This window comes from Cygnus atratus, chromosome 5, assembly GCF_013377495.2.
Source record: "Cygnus atratus isolate AKBS03 ecotype Queensland, Australia chromosome 5, CAtr_DNAZoo_HiC_assembly, whole genome shotgun sequence".
NCBI classification, from domain to species: domain Eukaryota; kingdom Metazoa; phylum Chordata; class Aves; order Anseriformes; family Anatidae; genus Cygnus; species Cygnus atratus.
The window spans coordinates 5,225,649-5,244,782 of NC_066366.1; the positions used below are offsets into that span (position 1 = coordinate 5,225,649).

The window sequence follows — 19,134 nt, forward strand, 5'->3', positions numbered from 1 at the left end:
ATAAAAGACAACCATGTCCGCATCTGACTATTTTACATTGAAAGGAGTGTAACCAGCATTAGCTGTTTTCTTTCTATGTGTCTGGCAGAGATAGATTCATCATCAAGAGATGTTTCCTTCCCCTGACTTAACAGCTCTTCAATTTGTGTGGCCCCTCTATGCTAGTATATTGTTTGTGCTTTCTACAGGACCCTACTTTAAAGTATGACATGTTTATGTAAGAGGCGTTGATGGCTAACACAGGCTTGGGCTCAGTAGGGCATTTGGGACGGTGTCACAGAGGAATGCTCTCCCCTGATTTATGAGCACGTTCTAGTTACTCAGGTGGAGCAGCAAGACCTGGCGGTAAGCACCACCACACAGATCAGATGTTTTAAGTTCATAGATCAGCCTGAGGCACTGCCAATCACCACAGGGTTGTGGCAGTGGAAGCTCAGCCCTCTATTTTTAAAAATGACAAGCAGCCTGAAGAAAGAGAAGCAGCCCTCCTCCTGAAGCCTTACAGAGCAAGGTCCTGTACCATTCTTAGGAACCCTGTTCTGCAATTTGATGACAGCACACATACAGATTCAGAGATGGAGATGCTTCTGCTCACCTACAAGCTTGACTTTTTATGCCATTCTTTGTTAAGACATTTTCAATTCATTGTTTCCAAATGTTCTCTCAAACTACTTGAAAAAACCTTCACCTCCTCCCCTTTTACTTACACTGGGCACAGTGGAAGAGGCATTCCTTAGAGCCCTTTGACTGCAGTTTCCATGTTGGAAAGCCTGCTCACTCTCCTGACCTCCCCCAACAGAAATCAAGTTTTAGAGCATCACCTGCTTCCCCAGCAGCCAAGCCCCATACCCAGCCTTTGGCCAGACCCTATCTATGCAAGGCATTTCACTGAGAACTGAAGACATTGAGAAGTTTCCCTCATTTCCTTCATAGTGTGAACAGCTTGCTCGCATCTGAAGTCTGTGCCTTTAGGATTCAGGGACTCTGATTTATTTTCTCCTTATGCTGTTACACCATCCTCTGGTATCACCAGCTTCACGCTACAGCTCTGTAGCATTACTCTCCTCTAGAAGCCTGTAACAAACTAACATGCCTCCCATCAAGTAGCAGGGGAGTAAGTTTCATAAGAAGAGAAAGAACAGAAGTAGGAAAACAAGTTCTCCTTTGTATTTCTTATAATAAAGATCCTGGAGTTAATCGGAGTTAATTTAAACGAAACCATCCAGGGTACTATGTGCCTCTAGAAAAAGGGTATGAGGACTTTGGTCCTAAGAAGTCAGTCTAATTAGACAAGGCTGCTGCTCTCACCGATTCTGAATGAATTACCCACCTCTATAGTGAACACACAAGTGATAACTTATTGTGAAAGCTCTGCGAGTTTTGTTGTCTTGCAAACCCAGGCCTACTATCCTCTTTAAGGAATGCCAGGACACCCCCTACAGCAGGGCAATAAGCAGACTCAGAGTTCAGCTCAGAGACAAAAGACACTCCAATACATCAGCTCTGTACATTGCAGTTACGTGTGCTGGTAGTTAGCCCATTGCAGATGGTTACAGATGCAGAGCAGCCACTTCACCCAGGTTCCCAGACAAGTACTCTGTGTTTTTACAAATAAGCAATCCACGTCTGTACACACACCACTCAAGGAACAGGAAGAAATGCCAACCTAGTCAAAATCTAGGAGAAGTTGATTACCTTGCAGAACAGGAGTCACTTGGAGCTAGCCTGTTAGGGAGGTTAGCTACCCTGCTACTGGCTCCCGAGGCCACTGCTGTCCTTGCACAATGACCATTGACAATGGGTGAGTGGCTTTTTTTTTTTTTTTTTTTTTAAGTCTGTTTAGAACATAGTACAGAAAATACAACTCTACATGTTAGTCTTTTCTTTTGAAGCAGTAGGCTCAGGAATAATGATCCTCACTCCTACTATTAGCATTCTTTAACCTTTGCCACCTTTCCATGCCAGTACTGTCTGTGACATGATAATTCAAATGACTAAAAAGAGGGAAGTGTACAAAATACGATCTCGATGATTACCAGAAAATATTCTCCTGGGAACAAGAGAATACCTGTTAAAACTAAGTTCTATAAAAGTGCAGAAACATACCAGGTTGTGGGGGCTACCTTGCCCTGAAGCACACTACAGTGCTTATACTGGGAGACTGGGGGCTTCTCCAGATCTTGATTCCAAGATTTGAAATGCTAACAGAAAGTCTGATCTGCAATTAAAATCCACCTAATATTATTTACCAACTGTGTAAAAGAAGTAATCAAAGATCAAGAGGTCAATGAGTAAGAACTGCTTTTCTTGAAGAAATATAGAACTCAGTGTTATTCTCACTGCATTTCTTCAAAAGTGATCTCCAGCCTAGCTCTCTAGACAGAGTACAGCCCTCTCAGACTAGGCTGCTCAGGGCTCCTCCAGTCAAATTCTGAGCATCTCCAAGGGCAGGCATACCACCTCCTCTTGGGGCCCCTGCTCCAAAGCCTAGCATGCTCCCTGGGAATATTTTTCAAGCATTTAGCTGGAAATCCCCTTGCTCCAAGTTGGGCCTGTTGCCCCTCAGCCTCTCCAAGTCTGACTCTTACCTTCTATGCTCTCCTCCAACAGGTAGACGTAGACAGTGGTAGGTAAAGCTTCACCTTTGTCTTCCCTTCTCCAGGCTGAACAAACCTAGCCCTCTCCTGGTGTATCACATGCTCCAGTCCCTCACCACCTTGGTGGCCTGTTCCAGCATGACCATGCCTTTCTTGTACTGAGGAGACCAAAACTGGACACAGTCAACCCCTCAGATGCCATCTCTCAGGCGCTGTGAGATGGTATCCATCAGCTTAGGATGGTGCAAAGAGCAGTGACTGACTGAAGACTATTTGTATGGTTAAACTCTACCTGGAAGAGTTACCACAGAAAATGTCAACACGAGTCATAGTTTGGGTATTATGCTATATAATTGGAGACTGTGCAGAATGTGGATATTTCCATTTACTTCTATTAATTTACGTGTGCGCAAAACTAATGGTTTTTAATATGGAATTGTGTTCCCAAACCTGAGGTCTGTGCAATCATTCTTCCTTTTCCAAAACATTTGTAAGTAATGATGCACTTTTTTTTTCTTAGGACCAGAAAGTACAGTAGACTATGTGGCACATCAGACTGCAGTTATCATCAAAACATCCTCAAACCATCAGGCATTTCACTGCTAAACAATCTTGGTGTATTCTTCAGGGTTTTCCTTCACGTATTATTTCTGTGAGAACTATAATTTGTAATCTTCTCCATGCTGCTGAACACAGATGGTAAAAAAATAAATCAGCATCCAAGTGAAAACCACAACATGAAACCTAGTTTGGATGGGTTTCATAGGAGCTTAATAAAATTATCTGAAACAAAACTAGGGGATTGTTTTGAGTTTGAATGCAGGATCATTCAAGGTGAGATGCCATTTGGTCCAACCTCCTGCTCAAAGTGGGGCTAGCATTAAAGCTAAAACCGACAGGAGTTCCCTCTCAAGGTCCATTCTTCCAAGAGCCACAGTCTTTTCAGAGTAGCTGTTTCAGTTCCAGCACTGTCAACTCTTTCATAGCCCAGCACTACCCATATGAAATACCCTCTTCTTTTGAGGTATAAACTGGGAGTGAGTTGACATATACTAGTTTACCAGTTAAAGCAAATGATTCTCATTTTCTAAAGGAGACCAGCCCACAAATGATTCTTTTGAAATCTCATGCTCTGAGTAAGCACTGCAAGGTCTTTAGTGGGAATATACACTGTTTTTAATATCTGTAATGACAAATCCATTCTACCAAAACCAAACAGCAGGGAAAAAAATAAAAAAGGCACAAATCACAAAAAAACTCCACAACCACTGGTGCCTGGTTAGATGGAGGCAGCCACAACTTTAGTCCTAGCATACATCAGCGTTTATAAGAGACAGAGGCTGAATGATTTGGAGAGGTCCAGTGAACTGCTTCCTACCACAGGACTCACAATTATTCCCTGCATGTTCCACTCATGTTCGCCATGCTTGCCTGATACAAGGATAGGCTGTGTAAACCTAGCTGGCAATCCCATTTTGGTTCCAGGCTGTGGGAAAGGAAATAGAAGTTTCCTTTGTTTTCCATTTATTGAAATGCTTTTAGCTCCTTTCAGATTTGTCAAAACAACAGCTCACTTAAGGAATAATCTACTGCTGGCTTAAACCTGTGTTTGGTACAGGCTGCTAAATGCCCTTCTCAATTTGGTATGCTACACTGACATACTGCACCTTTTTGTACCTCTTTCATTCCCCTATGGTGGATGTAATTCAAAGGTATTACATGAAGTAATGGCTAGCCCCAAGCCAGTCAGCTAAACCTACAAATTGATGTATAATGAATATGATGTAGTCAAAGCTAATTAATTGCTCTATATTCATTGTCATTCTGCCATTACAAAGTTCCTTCCCCTTCCTCTCAAGGGCTTTCCTCCTTCACTCCATACTGTTTCTGACTTCTTTCCATTGGTGTCCAAAGCTCTACGGCTTTCTTAAATTAACACAGGATTCTTCCCCAGGCCTACTGACATTATTTCCATGCACATTTGTCTGAAGTTCCTGCTCTGTTTCCTTCCAAAGGTCTTTAGTCCTGGAGATCTGAACTGAACACAAGTCATCAGTGCCTTCTGAAATATGACTGTAGACATCTGCTGCTGGCTAATCTCCTGCTTTGCTCTCAGAGACCTGTTCTGAAGGCAGCTGAGTCAGAAGCGAGGCGCTGGACCTACCTTCTCGCACTATCTCCTTTCCTCCTGTTTCAGTGGAGCGATGACCAGGTAGGGAGTAGACCTGAGCCCTCCTCACACGCCCACCTTTCTGAGCAGCAGCCAAGGCACACCCGCAGAGCTGCACCACACCAGCTGGCAGCTGGCACTGTCTGTCTCCCAGCAGCAGGGCATTCATAACCATTGACAAAATGCTATACACTTCCAACGTGATGTCAGCGTATTAACCTCTGTCAGTCCTGTATCAGCACTGGTGAACGATTTTTTCTCTATTTTTTCTTTAAAACTTACTTTCCTATTTTGAAAATGAACTGTCAATAATCAGTACTGACTACGTCGAACAACAGCTGAATTTAATTTTTTTTTTTTTTGAACTTTAAGAAACAAATCAATCTAACGTCTACATATGCTACTTTTTGGGGTATATGAGCCTATGTGAACATCTTTTGGAAGGTGCTGAGGATTTCCCATCTATGAGAGAAAACAGCTGAGAGAATTTGAGGGATTTTCTGGAACTTACTTATGAGCAAATTGCTCTAAACTGGTGTATTACAGCAAATCTGTTATTGCTTTTAGGAATATGAAATAAAAATATCTTATCTCAGTTCAGACTAGCAACCAAACACAAGGAATTCTTTTTCAATGGCATAACCATAAAGCCTCTTTTACAATCTTACAGTATTTAGGTATGCATTGCTTCCTGGCTCAAAAAAAAAAAAAAGCCAATACTATTAACAGATAAGATAAACGACTGCAGGGAGAGAGAGCATTGTTTATTACATTAATGAAGACTACTGGAAAAATACACAAATTTCCACATATAAATACAGGTTTCCACATATACAACCACATCTATATTCTCAGTCCACTAATAAGAACATGCCTGTTGAATTTCACTGTGATGACTCAGGGTCTATATGCTTTCAGAGACCTTGAAAGATGGCTGGATTTTCAAAGCTGTTCCTTTCTTTTTTGTATTTACAGAATAAGGTGGTCATATTTTCATTGTTCATATGCGTGGTTATTCACTAGCAAGCTTCAAGATGGATACAGATCAGAGACATACCTAATCCAAGTTCAGATCAAGTGCAGTTACATCCTCTTATCTCCTGCAGTGCTTTAAGATGTCATCTTTATCACAGTAAAATCTTTGGTTCTAGAAAATAGGATGAGGGCAACAGAAAAACATTTGGCATGGCAAACTAGTCCTGCCCATCTCTGAGTCTATGCTCATCCCAACAGCTACCACATTTAGTAACTGCAGGGAGTGGAAGCTCAAGATCAGATGGAACGCAAATGCCCTGCGCTCCCAACCACAGTACGCAATGCAGTTGTTTCTCCCACTTGGGTTTAACATGTTTTTCTTAAAAATAAATAAATAAAAGCTTTACCATTTCCCCCCAAAACAGAAGAGGTTAATGCAATATAGACCTTCACCTGAAAATTGAAAGAGACTGTAAGAGCATTTGCCACCTTGGGTTCCTGTGTGTAGAGCAGCTGGTGCCAGTGGAATGCAAGCAAGGATACTGCCAACAAACGTGAAGTCCTCTGTACCAGCTCTGTAATAACTTCCATCACAAGGACCATTTGCAGGGTGAGCTAAGAGCACAGCACGGGCACTGCAGTCACGTGGGAGCAGATGACAGGAGGAAACGGATGCAACATTTGCAATTCTTCAGCCCTGCTGTGGATCTCCTGAGAAAGGATACACACTTTTTTTTTTCTCAGGTTAAATCAGCTCTTATGGACACCCTCCACCACGCAGTGAACCAGCCAGCAGCACCTCAGTGTGAGAGGCAAATCCCACAACTTCTGCATCCCTGTGGAAATAGCAGAAGACTGATTAATTTAACACCGTGCCCTTTCTGAGAAAAAAACAGTAAGATAGCAAGGGGCAAAATTCGTATGAATGTACCAGCACCTCCTTCCTTCTTTGGCACAGAAAAGGAGGAGCAGACTCTACACGTCCACCCTCTCCCCAAATCACAGCAGTCAGTCAAAGCAGACGGGGAGAAGGGGTTTTCTGCAAAGCCTGTGCCTTTGAGGCAGCAGAAGGGCAAAGCTCGGTTTTACGACTGTTGGCCCCAACACAATTTACCATTTACCAACTAATCCTCCTCCATTCGAGAGCACAAGGCCTGCTAAAGCTCTCATGTCCACTTCTCTGATTCTTCATTGTCCACACTGACAGAGAGAAGCCCAAGACCTAATCGGTGTGTAATTCAATCGCTGTCCAGGCTGTGTCACAGCACAATGCTCTGCTTGTAGTGCCACGGGTTAAGGCAGCCAGCTACTGTTATGCACCACAGCAGGTGTGAAGAATGTCACTCGGCCTAACTGTATGTTACCACTCTGTCAAGGTCCACTTCTGATGCTACTTTCACTCACCACTTAATGATTGTTTTTCTTACTGACAGCAAGCTAATTGTCGGCTGTATGGTAAAAGGGCACTCACAGTATTTTTGATCTTGAATTGGGAATTCCTAAACAGTGTAACACAGGCCTCATACAAAGTAAAACCCTCTGTTGTCCAGATCCCCAAAACATGAAGGGCTGCTGAAAATCTCTTTACTTCCTTAGTCTTAATCCAGCAATTAATACATTATGACTTACACCATCCAAAGTGCTTCACTTTGCTGTGCCTCACACTGGACAGTGCCACGCACCGTTTGGTAATAGCTTAAGTCTGCAAAGCTCCTTCATACCTAATTCCATTTAAATCAGTGACAGAGAAGCGCTTCAAAAAATCCTATCCACGTGTAGATGGATAAAAATCTCTAGAAAACAAGGTTAAATGTGCTGCCATACTTAAATACAGATCTTGGGCCACTTTGAGAATGGCATTTGGTGTGCTTCCAGGTTTTGTTTTAATTTGCTACACCAAAAGGAGTAGAAAGTTGCACCTCCAGTTTTCTTGATTCACACCACAGTGCCAGGAAGCTGAAGAAGAGGGGTACAGAGGAATAATGCAGGGCAACATCAACAACTTCACCCGAGTGAAGCAGTAAGGTGTGCACAGCACCCAGCCGTGCAACTGGGCAGATAAGGAAACAGTGGGGAACTATTGCTGATAAGGCCGCAGCAGCAAGAGTGAACTGCAATTTACTGAACCTGGTAAAAACAAAGGGACACTAAACCAGAGAATGCCTTCCTTCACACAGACGTGCATCAAGCACTTTTAAGTCATGTGCAACATTTCTTTCCCTGCATGCCAGTGACACGTCCAAGGGCTGTGAGTACAGAAGGAGCACAGACACCACCTATTTCTAATGCATCTACCTCCCTAACAGCCTTGAGTATTTCATTCACGTAGAGTTTCCAGTGATACTTCTCTAGGTCCTTAATTTTAACATGGAAACAATACAAATAGGAGGAATACATGGTGGAAGAACTGCATGTGCAGATGGTAGAATAGCTTTCAGTCCAAAAGAACAACTGAAATCAGCTGGATAGCCTAACCAATCCAAGAGGCAAGTAATCCAAAATGGAAATAATTTCCCTGCCACCACACAGATGATCTTAAGTCAGTATGTTTGGCTATCTGGAGTTTTTCTGTGTAATTCCATATGAACATTATGTCTAGCAAACTTACCTAATCTTGTAAAGGGATAAAATACTATGTCACTCTTTCAAATCCTGGGACGGTGGCAAGGGGATGAAGACCATTCAGCTTCTTACCATCAGCTGCAGAAGAGTGCATAGTATTCATTACTCAAAATACAAATTGGCCATCTGCACTTAGGATGTTAACAAGTCTTGCTTAGTGCTGAAGCCAAGCTGCTCATTTCACCCATACTTGTCTACTGCCATCACTGACGGCTGACTTCCAAACATGGGCAGACAACAGTTTACATGGCAGGGGCCATGAAACATTCTTGCATCCTGAATCAGGATTCAGCAATGCCATGTGCCAAGCCTTAGAAGCATGTACAGCATTTATGACTGAGTACCTGCGGAAATCCCATTTCCTGACAAGGAGAGGCCTCCAATATTCTTGTTTTTCTCCTGGGCTTATGTGGCGTAATGACCACACGGACAACAGGGTTCTTTCAGGATCAGTAACTGCGACTTCTTTATTGATGACATAACATCAGCTCTCTCTTACTGAGGGCATAACTTCATCTCTCATATTGAGGGCACAACTTCATTCTCCTTGTTGCCTCCCCATATTGAGGACAGGCTCCCTTCTTATACCAGTCGCCCCACAGCAGTACTTTCCCACTCACTATTCATTGGTCCACAACTTTGCCCGGCAACAGCAAACACCCAGCAACTTCCATGCCTTAACGGCTGGAGAACAAGCAACCCGAGACAGCAAGGCGTCTCCTGAATCACCCTTCTTTGTTCCCTCTAAACTCTTTACATTCTTGATTGCCTCATCGTTAAGAGTTCGATGTTATCACCAACCATGGGGCTTGTCGACCTCCACGGCCACACTCCCACAGGCTCAGGCCACACTGTAATGCAAAATGGCCTGAATAATCCTTTCATGGTTACACAGGGAAATGTCCTTGCTCAGCATTTCACTTCCTTACGGGGGTTTGGTCTGAGCTCGGTTGAGCACTCGGCAAAGACACATGGAATGAAAAACTTGGTTGATGGGATATGATTGAAACCACACACAGGGTAGAAACAAGAAACCTGCATCCCTGCCCCATCCCCCTTTGCTCTAGCCCTGGTTTGCTGCTGCTCTACCTTTGGTGTGGCCTTTCTTCGCCTCTTCCTCAAACTCTGGTTGCTGCTGTCCAACCCCCACATCTCTGAACGCCCCCACGTTGTCTCCTCACCCTCCATTTTCCTGGAACCATTTCTTTCACTCCAGCAGCTGCTTCTTAACCCCAGTTTCTCTGATATTGTCTTCTTCCCTGGCTGCTGGCTTTGGCAGTGTGTGTGTGAAGCCCAAGCTATCACACCTAGCAAACTATCATCCTGCACGCTGCTCTGCGCCTAATCTCACCTCTGCCAGGCAGCTCACTGGAGCTTTAAACCAACAGCTACAAACACCAAAACAACTGTGAAATGCTACCAGCCCTCCAAATTTCTCACACGTGGCCACGAACCTGACAAGACAGGTTCAGCAGCATGGAGATCAAACGTTTGTCACAGCCCTGCTGGTATTTAGAGGTCCCTCAGCCTCATTTTAGGAACCAACATCCATCCCTGGGCTATGTGGGCTCAGAATGCCAGCCCCTCTGTCCCAGTTCCACCATGATATGTTACAACAATTCTCTTCTGCTAAATACTGAGTATAAAAATCCGATCTCTGCAGCACACTCCCTTTTCCTTCCCTCCTGCTGATCAGCTCTCCCTCTGGGTAGCTCAGAGCCTACCCCCTCCTATTGGCCATGACAGTGTACGTTCAAACAGCTGCTAGGGCTGGATGAAGCACCTGCTCTGGGCAACAGCAGCTGGAGTTCATTTTGGGTCCAAAGGGCTGAGGCCAAGCAGGCTGACCGCATGTGCATTAATCCAGTATCATCACCAACTCCACCAGCAACAGGTGCCTCTTTGAAGAGGGAGGGAAAAACTATTTGGGGAGGAATCAGAGCTTTATAAAGGATATTATGGGCCAGGTCCTCAGCTGGCACATGCTCAGTTAAAGCATGTATTCTCTTGAAGTTATATGAGTAATGCTCATATATGCCAGTAAAAGATTTGGCCCACTCTCAGTGCTGCTTCTGTTCCCTTTTCGGTTTTCCTCAGGATTTTTCACCTCCTCTCTTTGCTCTGCGCTGATCTTCCTTTAAAAGGGAAAATAAACCTTCCTGCACCTTGCTTCAGAACAAACAGCTGAAAGTCATAAGCTACATAGGGCAAACTTCAACACCCTTCTCTACACACGTAACATGGTCTTACCATTGCCTTACCAGATGTGTCCCTCAGTCCTGCTTGGGTCACAGAGTCCAGATCACGAGCATGCTTTAACAGGAACAAGGATGATCCTGTTCTGAAACACATGAAACCAAAGCCATTAGATTCCCTTAAGAGAAGTCTGTCAGCCCAGGCATCGTAAGAATTGACACGTATTTGCTCTGGCCAGTGGTCCACATAGCCCAGTGCATTATCCATCTATGGCCACTACAAAATAGTCTGGGAAGAGTGCAAGAAACCCTGCCAGAAGCAGCTACTGGCTCAGCTGGCTTCAAGCAAAATTTTCTTCTCATCTTATTTTGCTAGAAGCTGGTTTATGTTCCAATGTATACAAATCTGGTTTTTTTCCAAGTCATTCTTAGCATCTTACTGATAAATGTTTGGATTAATGAAAGCCTGTACGTTTGTTTTTTTGTGGCGTACTGACCACATGGACAGCAGGGTTCTTTTAGGATCAGTAACTGCGACTTCTTTATTGATGACATAACATCAGCTCTCTCTTACTGAGGGCATAACTTCATCTCTCATATTGAGGGCACAACTTCATTCTCCTTGTTGCCTCCCCATATTGAGGACAGGCTCCCTTCTTATACCATTCGCCCCACAGCAGTACTTTCCCACTCACTATTCATTGGTCCACAACTTTGCCCGGCAACAGCAAACACCCAGCAACTTCCATGCCTTAACGGCTGGAGAACAAGCAACCCGAGACAGCAAGGCGTCTCCTGAATCACCCTTCTTTGTTCCCTCTAAACTCTTTACATTCTTGATGGCCTCATCGTTAAGAGTTCGATGTTATCACCAACCATGGGGCTCGTCGACCTCCATGGCCACACTCCCACAGTTTTTGTTTTGTTTTTTTCTCCCGAGTCCTGTCATTCTGAGCTCCAAAAAAACAGTTCAACAAATCCGGTCTTACTCCTTTCAGTGACTCTGGTGCCTGTTTGCAGAGAACCTGGAAGCTCTCTAGAGCCCAAGTGCAGAACTGGATTCACAAAGGTGGCATCTGAACACATTGCCAAGAGCACTCTGCTTACAAAACCTGAGCGAAAGCAGACTTTCCAAATTCCTGATGATGCTCTATTAGAGGAAAACACAATCTTGCTACAAACTGCTCATGTGAACCGGTCACAATTTTCCTAACTTTGTATTCTAGGATTTATTTCCTCATGCATCTTTCCATTGGTGCCTTTCTGAGATTTAGATTAGTTTAAGTCACTTTCCCCTTGGGACTACATCTCAGCTGGGTTATACCACAGAAAGAAGCAAAGCAGAGACAGCTGAAAGAGCAGAGCTGGTGGCCAGAACAGCACAGGCGGAAAAAAACATCACCGATCCTTAACAGCTATTGACATCTCATCCACGAGTACACACAAGTGTAAACTACACTGTGTTGGCTTTCGCATCTCCGTAAGAGTCAGTAAATTTCCCTTGACAAACACTGCTGTACAGGCTTGGTAATGCCATTTCCTCACCAGGGAAGAGACATTCACAGAACGGCACAGGAACGCCCAGTGCTAGAAACTTGTTCTCAGCTGCTGCAGGCTCACGGATTCCCTCTGAGGCTTTAACCACAGTTCCAAAGTTGGGAAACATCAAAGCATGTATAAACGTATGAAAAAGGCAAAGCTGCCCAGTTATGCATCTGTTTTGTCCACACCTACGCCTGAGGGAACCGTGTACATAGTGATTACCACTTTGCACACTTAGTACCGAGCGGTATGGGTACCTATATGTTACTGCCCTTCAGAGTACGAGCAATAAAACACTCCTAGCTCTGACAGGCACAGAGCTTTTCCTAAACCTCTGAATCCTCCCTGTGGCTTGCTGTCACTGGGCACATTTCACACAGACCAGCTGCACAGGATTTATTCAACCCGTTTTGGAGTATCAAAGCTAAATTTTTTGCCTTTGCCTCAGGCAGACGCTTGGTATGCAGGATTTCAACCAGAGAACAAGCAGTTCTGTGAAATTTACAAATACTCAGCAAAGTAATTTTTAAATTATAAAAATGATAGTAACTGGAGCCAGTGGTCTAATAATCAAAAAGTAAAGACCTCACTGAACCACTCTGGGTAACACCACGGTGTCCTAAGACCAGAAAAAGTAACTTCCCAGGACTGTCAGTTAATGTTGCTGGCTGCCTCAAGTGCCATGATTCCAGTGAAATCAGGTGAATGCCCAAATCTAGAGATCATCTGCACACAGACAATGAAATCAAAAATGATTTGTCTGATCCTTGCAAGCTGGCACAGAAGACTTTGCCTGGGACATACTGCCACAAACAGACTACAATCTAACACCTGCTATCATAAGTACTTTATAATGGATTTAAAGCCATTAAAATTAGGTGGAAAATGATAGGAAAGGGAAACCCTTCAGAACCACAACACCTATGTGATAAAGGATAATACACAGATGGCCTATAAAAGGTGTTTTGAGCAGAAAGCAGTAATAAAGGGTCATTCTGTGACTGTAACTAGAAGAAGAATTACTTCACAGGAATTTACCATAGTCTTTAAGGTCTGTGCTGTTTGAGTGAAATTATCCACTTCTGGTTTGTCCAATTCACCCCCATTAAAACCATATTAATACAAAATTTTAAGCATTTACCTGATGAATGTTCACATTAAATTAAAAAAAGATCATTTATGATTTTTTTTTTGCTTAGCTTCATTTAAACTTTGAGAGGGATCTTTTTCAAACAAAGACTGTGAAAACGGCTCATTCATATTTTTTTGATGAATGCAAAAGCTAAAACATTTGGAATAATGTCCCCTTCACCTGCAAACGTTTTCCAAACCTCTCACCACATCCGTAGCTTCAATTTCTTCTTTCTCTCAAGCAACAAGCAAGTGTCATCAGTCAAACCATTTAAGCCCCTGGAGTATCTGTATTTCAGAAGCAGGAGCTCTTGGTACTAGCAAGGCCACTAAGAACATTGATTATCAGCAAAATACAGTAGCAGGACAATAAAAGGCTCTGGACCTTCATCAGAAGATGTAGTTTACTACAGGCAAATATTACTAGAGCCCAAATATTCTCAGTATGTACAGAGTGCATCTGCTCCTCCTCAACTCGAAGAGATCTGATGTTCTTTCAAGGGCCACTGAGTGTGAAGCGCACCTACCGAAGTTTACACTGCCTGGAAGGCATTACCTGCAACCACTGATTTCAGATGGCACAAGCTGTACCTAAAAAGGCACACTGCCTTTTCCAACACGTCAAGTCTCATTTTCTCATTTGTCCGAAAATAAGTACAGATCCTTATCCACAGACGTGGAAAAGAAAGTAGAACAGGAAGGCAAGCGATACAAATTATGAAAGACTTTAGGTAGTTTGGGATTGCACAACTCCCTTATGTAACGCACTGCCTGGGGTGCACCACACGTTTTCAGAAATTCCTCAGAATCCCCTTAAATTTGTTCCAGTGCTGAGACCCAGCGGACTCAACCTGCAGTAAGTGACTGGACATACGGTGTGCCATGGACAGATCGCATCAATGAGCCTTACGTTTGCTGGCCTGTGCTTTTTTCAATATAGTTTGAAATAACAAATGCAAAACTCCGAGACAAACAAACCCTGCCAATTTAATCTTACTCCTAAGAGTAAGATCTCCTCTTCAAGAAATGAGATGGGTAGTATCAGCCAGTACCAACGGAAATTAATAGTCCACTTAGAGTTTGAGTGCATTTCTGAGAGAAGAAATAGAGATTGAAGGGCCAAGTGCCATGCTGCTGACCAGCTGAAGCACGCTCCTCTGTCTGCTGCTCAGCCTGGCTGCCAGCCCTCTGCGGCCACCAGGCACACAGGTGGGGGCACAGGTAGCCCCCAGTGCTCCGGCTCTACTCACAGACCCCCTGCTCCAGCCAAACCGCTGGCTTCCTGAGAGCTGGCAGCTCTTCAGAGGCACAGATGAGGTGAAAAGACGACTCAGCATCCTAACAAGTTTGTAAGTATAAGGAGGAGAGACTAGGGGAGAGCAACCCAGCGCAGGTGAATTGTCAAAAGTTAACGTTATTTTGGAAAGAGTGATGTGCTTTGGACAAAACAGCTATACAGCTCCTAGACACAAGTTAGTAGTGGCTGCAGTGCTGTTTCACTGGAAGCCCATGCACATGTACGCAGTCACAGACACTCCAACAGAGCCACATGCAACTCGATTTGAGATGCAATGAGATGGACGAAGGTGTCAAACACGAAAAAGGTTGTAGCAGGGCAACAGTCACAGCCAAGAGTCTGCCCGTGACAGTAGATGTGGTTACATCTTTTAGGCCTGACTGGACGAACCCACTCACCCCCACAACATGACATACCTGCTGTTGGCATGGAGCTGCCCCTGGGGGCCACATGAGAGGCAAGGCAGGAGCAAAGGGAGAGGACGAGTTGGCCTGAGCTTTGGCCTGTGCTTGTGACAGCAGCTGGAAGGAGAGAGGAGAAGGGGAGATGTGCCTGGGGGGGGCAGGAGGGTGAGGGCAGGTGCTGGGCAAGCAGGATGCACCCTGGCCACTGAATTCTCACCGCAGCTCTCAGCAACAGCCCCACCAGCACCGGGCCCTGGGCCGCCGCAGCATTCTGCCAAGGATGAGCTGAGGCTGCCTCGTCTCCTCACCACACCACCTGAAGCAAACTCTCTTCCTCCAGAAGGGTCCCACGGGAAAAGTCATTATTAATTACAGATAGCCTAATTCAAACGCTGCAGAGAAGGAAATAGCATGAGTTAGGAAGCCCTTATGAACATGTGACACAAGGTTGAAGATAAGCTTTGCTTGCATTTCAAAAACTCCTCTGAGCTTGTCTCCTGTGTCTGCTTTAGACACAGCATAGATGTGCTAATGGGCTGTGGGCATATTCTGTTTGAAGTAAAGGACAGATTTCAATTGGTAAAGTTTCAAAGATTTGTCTCCATAACACAGTGGTTTATATTATTCAACATTTGGAAAGTTCTTTAAGAAAGAACCTCATTGCAAAAAGAAGAAGAATATACTTCAAAAATGACTTCCAAAATCAGAATTAATCAAAATATTTTGTGTACGGGATTTCACTGTGGTACCTTGTTTTAGGAAATGAAATACATACATACGTATGTATATATGTATTTTATATATATATAGAGAGAGAGAGAGAGAGAGAGTGTGTGTAGATATTGCGCTGCATTGTAACAAAGTAATGTTTAGCACATAAGAGCCCAAATACCAGGCTCCTGTCTGCTCTGTTTGATACCAACAAGAACAAGACACTCACTTTGGCAGAACTAGGTTCTAAGTTCAGCTTCTGAAAAGCCCTTCTCTTATACAGCTATAGCATGCTGATTTCACAGCACTAAAACTAAGTGGACCTTCCTGAACTCTTTACATTAGCTCAGTGACACAAAGACAAAAAAATCTATCCCAGAACGTTCACCTCGCAGCTTGGTCACAGTGCCACTGTCACCACAGGGCCATCTCATGTTTTGCTGATGACTGCTTTTACTGTAAGACCATTTTTAAAAAAAGGTGTTTTTCTATGCTCGCTTAAGTAGTAACCTCCCAAATTTCAGGCTGCTTTTTTAACTCTATGAGTCATACAGTACAAAAAGGCACAGAAACAGCTCAGAAGTCTTGCTGGCTTTTCTTCCATGGAAAAAGGGAAATGAAACAGAGCGGGATCAGACAAAACAGTGAAATGAAGCACCTGTTGAGAATAGCAAAGCATATGGATAAAGGGGCAAAATGACTTCAAGTCCAATACAAGCAATTGCGAATTCACGGGTGCTTGTATGAATCCTTCTCCATTTCCTGCCAGAGAGCTTAGGTTTCACTTAATTACGAAATAAAATCACGAACGAAGACAGCTAATTTGCAGGAATACATATCATACATTTGTTTACTGCTTTCTTCTCACTTAGCCCTCAATTTTCATCATAGCTATTGATGGCCTCTGAATGATCACATAAGAAAAATGTTTGGCAGCATTAGATACAGTATTTGCGAGGCACATGAAAAATCTGCCACAGCTAGGAAGAAGCTAACAGATGGTGGCTGGACAGAAGCAACACAGCCACAGTTCTTGCTACCTGTGGTTAAAGGACAGAAAATGCAAACTCCAGATTACAAACTGCAGCTTTAAAGGACAGACAATCAAGGTAGAAAATGGCCAGATTCAATTAAATGTTTGCTAGTAGTCTTAACAGAAAAGATATCTTCAGATGTCTGCTGAAGCCCTACGACGGTAACTCTGTCTTCTTTGTGACACTCTGCCAAAGAATTAAAAGGGGGGCAAGTTGTAAGAGAGCTGCTTTTCTGTATACCATGCTGTGGTTGCTCGGCTTCCCGCTCTGGCATACTGCTTTCAACACTCTTTCAAATGTGTTGTATCAAAATCATCCCAAATCATAAACATAAATCAAGACACATGCCTGACATTATGCATTTAAATAATCCCGGATTATGGGAATAAGGAGGGCCAATCCCATCACCAATACTATTTACAGAGCTCCTGCTTGCAATGGCTTGCACCGAACTACCTCCTCATGCTTTCCCCCAGTGTCCAACCTCTGTCACCCCAAGGGCTGTTCGTTCAGGAAATCTGTAAGGCACCTTCATCCTTCAGGATATAGCAGGAATAAAGAACTAACCCAGATTCACTTGTATGAAAGTCATATACAGACATTTTTACCCCAAGTGGGTAGTAGCTTTTCTAAAGCATATGGTTTGGGAAAGATACCTACAACTTTCTCCTCAGTTTAGGGCAGATGAAAACCAGCTCAACTATCTTAAAAGCCCCCTACCTGATACCAGGCAGCTGTGCTTAGTCCATGCTATGCTGAGATGTTGTTACCACCTAGGAAACTGAACAAAGCACTCATCCTCCTAGGATACAGCATTATTTAAAAATCAGGATTGAGATCACAAGTTTTTGGAACAGATGGTAATTTCCTCAGTCCAGGTATGACCAGCATGTGAGACCACCTCATCCCATGTAGCAAGAATCCCTAGATTAATTTGTAATGGAAATTTTCCATAACAAATTTAACTGCAGTACCAATGACATGTATTTCCTTTAATTCTATGAGGCACAAAGCAAAATAAATTCAGTGGTGTTCTCATAAAACAAGCACTTACTGAATGGATGGAGATCAAGGAAATTAGGAGTAAGTTTTCAGACTGAGCCCATGCTTCATATGTAGCCTTAAGAAATGTCTTTGCATCTTAGTTCTCCATCGTCGACATGGGATAACATGAAATACTGACTTCTGAAAGTCAGCATGTGATCGCAAGTCCACTAATACAGATATGAGCATGCATGCACTAATATGCTCAGAAATTACCACCATGAACACACAGGCCCATCTAACAAAACACACTATGAGCTTCTCCACATGGACGCAAGCTAACTTGCTTTCTATTTTGTTTTCACACTTGAAATTCTTTGGATTGCCCACAGAAAGGTCACTGGATGTTGTTTTCTATTAGGAAGCCAATACTGCATACGCACAGAGATACCACACTTGCTCTTTTTATTCTTCTTAGGCCTTCAAAGAATTATCTTAGAATCGTAAAACACACGCAACTGCTTTACTGGCTAAAACAAAGACAGCTGGCATGCACGGAGCTGAAAAATAAGAGTCTGACGTGCATCATCCCAGCAGAAGTCCCTAGTGCCACAACTAAAAGCAGAACCCTTACTGACTTCAGAACTAGGCCACACAGCGTTGAAATAACCTGTGAATATATCGTAACTTGTGAATTCAGGTACTTACTTTTGGGTTGAAACACTACGGGCAAGCTGCACTCACATGCAATTTAACCGTAAATGTGTTTTTTTTTAATTTACTTTTAATGGCAACTTCACACAGTTTTACTGAAACTTGTGATTTAACTCTGCTACAGCACGAGGAATCAGAAGCACAAATAATGGGAAGTCACATCAAAGAGGGTTGAACAGCATAAAAAACAGAGGCACCGAACTAGAAGCATGTAAGTTTCTGATGAGCGCCTCTCACGCCAGTACCAGACTGCTCTCCACCGTGTGCTCTGCTCGAGGCAGTCAGATCCGACGACACTTAGAGCATGCAGTGGGCTGATGGCACTGCCCTTGGAGCCCTTGCGAACGACTCTCTGGGGCAGCAGTCACCCATTAGAAAAATATTCCACAGAGCAGCATGCAGCATTACACTTACTCAGCAGAAAGTCACTGAACAGAGAAATATCAAATCTGAAGGGTGTATGGAGATTAAGGGAATTGGAGCCAGTTTTCAGATCAGGCCCATGCTTCACATGTAACCTTAAGAAATGTTTCCACTGCAATGGCTTTTACCTGTTAAAGGCAAAAGCTCAAGCACTGACATGCAGCGCTCCGTCCACACAACGAAGTGGCTGAAAGAGTCAGATGCCTGCATTTTCAAGTTACTTAACAAACTAAGGACTGGGACTGGAACATCTAAGACCAGTCTGACGCAACCACTCACGGGGCTAAAGCCGACCAGCGGCAGAATCCACCTGCAGCCGGGCACTGTCAAGAGCA

At 43.7% G+C, this 19,134-nt stretch overlaps 1 long non-coding RNA gene across 3 annotated transcripts; it reads right to left on the reverse strand.

Annotated features, from left to right (window-relative positions):
- Positions 1-5,519: 5,519 nt before the first annotated feature.
- On the reverse strand, positions 5,520-19,073 carry LOC118249816 (uncharacterized). 3 transcript variants are annotated; one of them, XR_004779217.2, is made up of 4 exons: positions 18,928-19,073; positions 10,626-10,705; positions 8,351-8,442; positions 5,520-6,578 (listed from the first exon to the last, which is right to left on the reverse strand). It is a non-coding gene; the product is annotated as an uncharacterized LOC118249816 (long non-coding RNA). The 3 variants fall into 3 exon arrangements; XR_004779216.2 differs by having other exon boundaries at positions 10,615-10,705; XR_004779218.2 differs by lacking the exon at positions 8,351-8,442 and having other exon boundaries at positions 10,615-10,705.
- Positions 19,074-19,134: the final 61 nt, after the last annotated feature.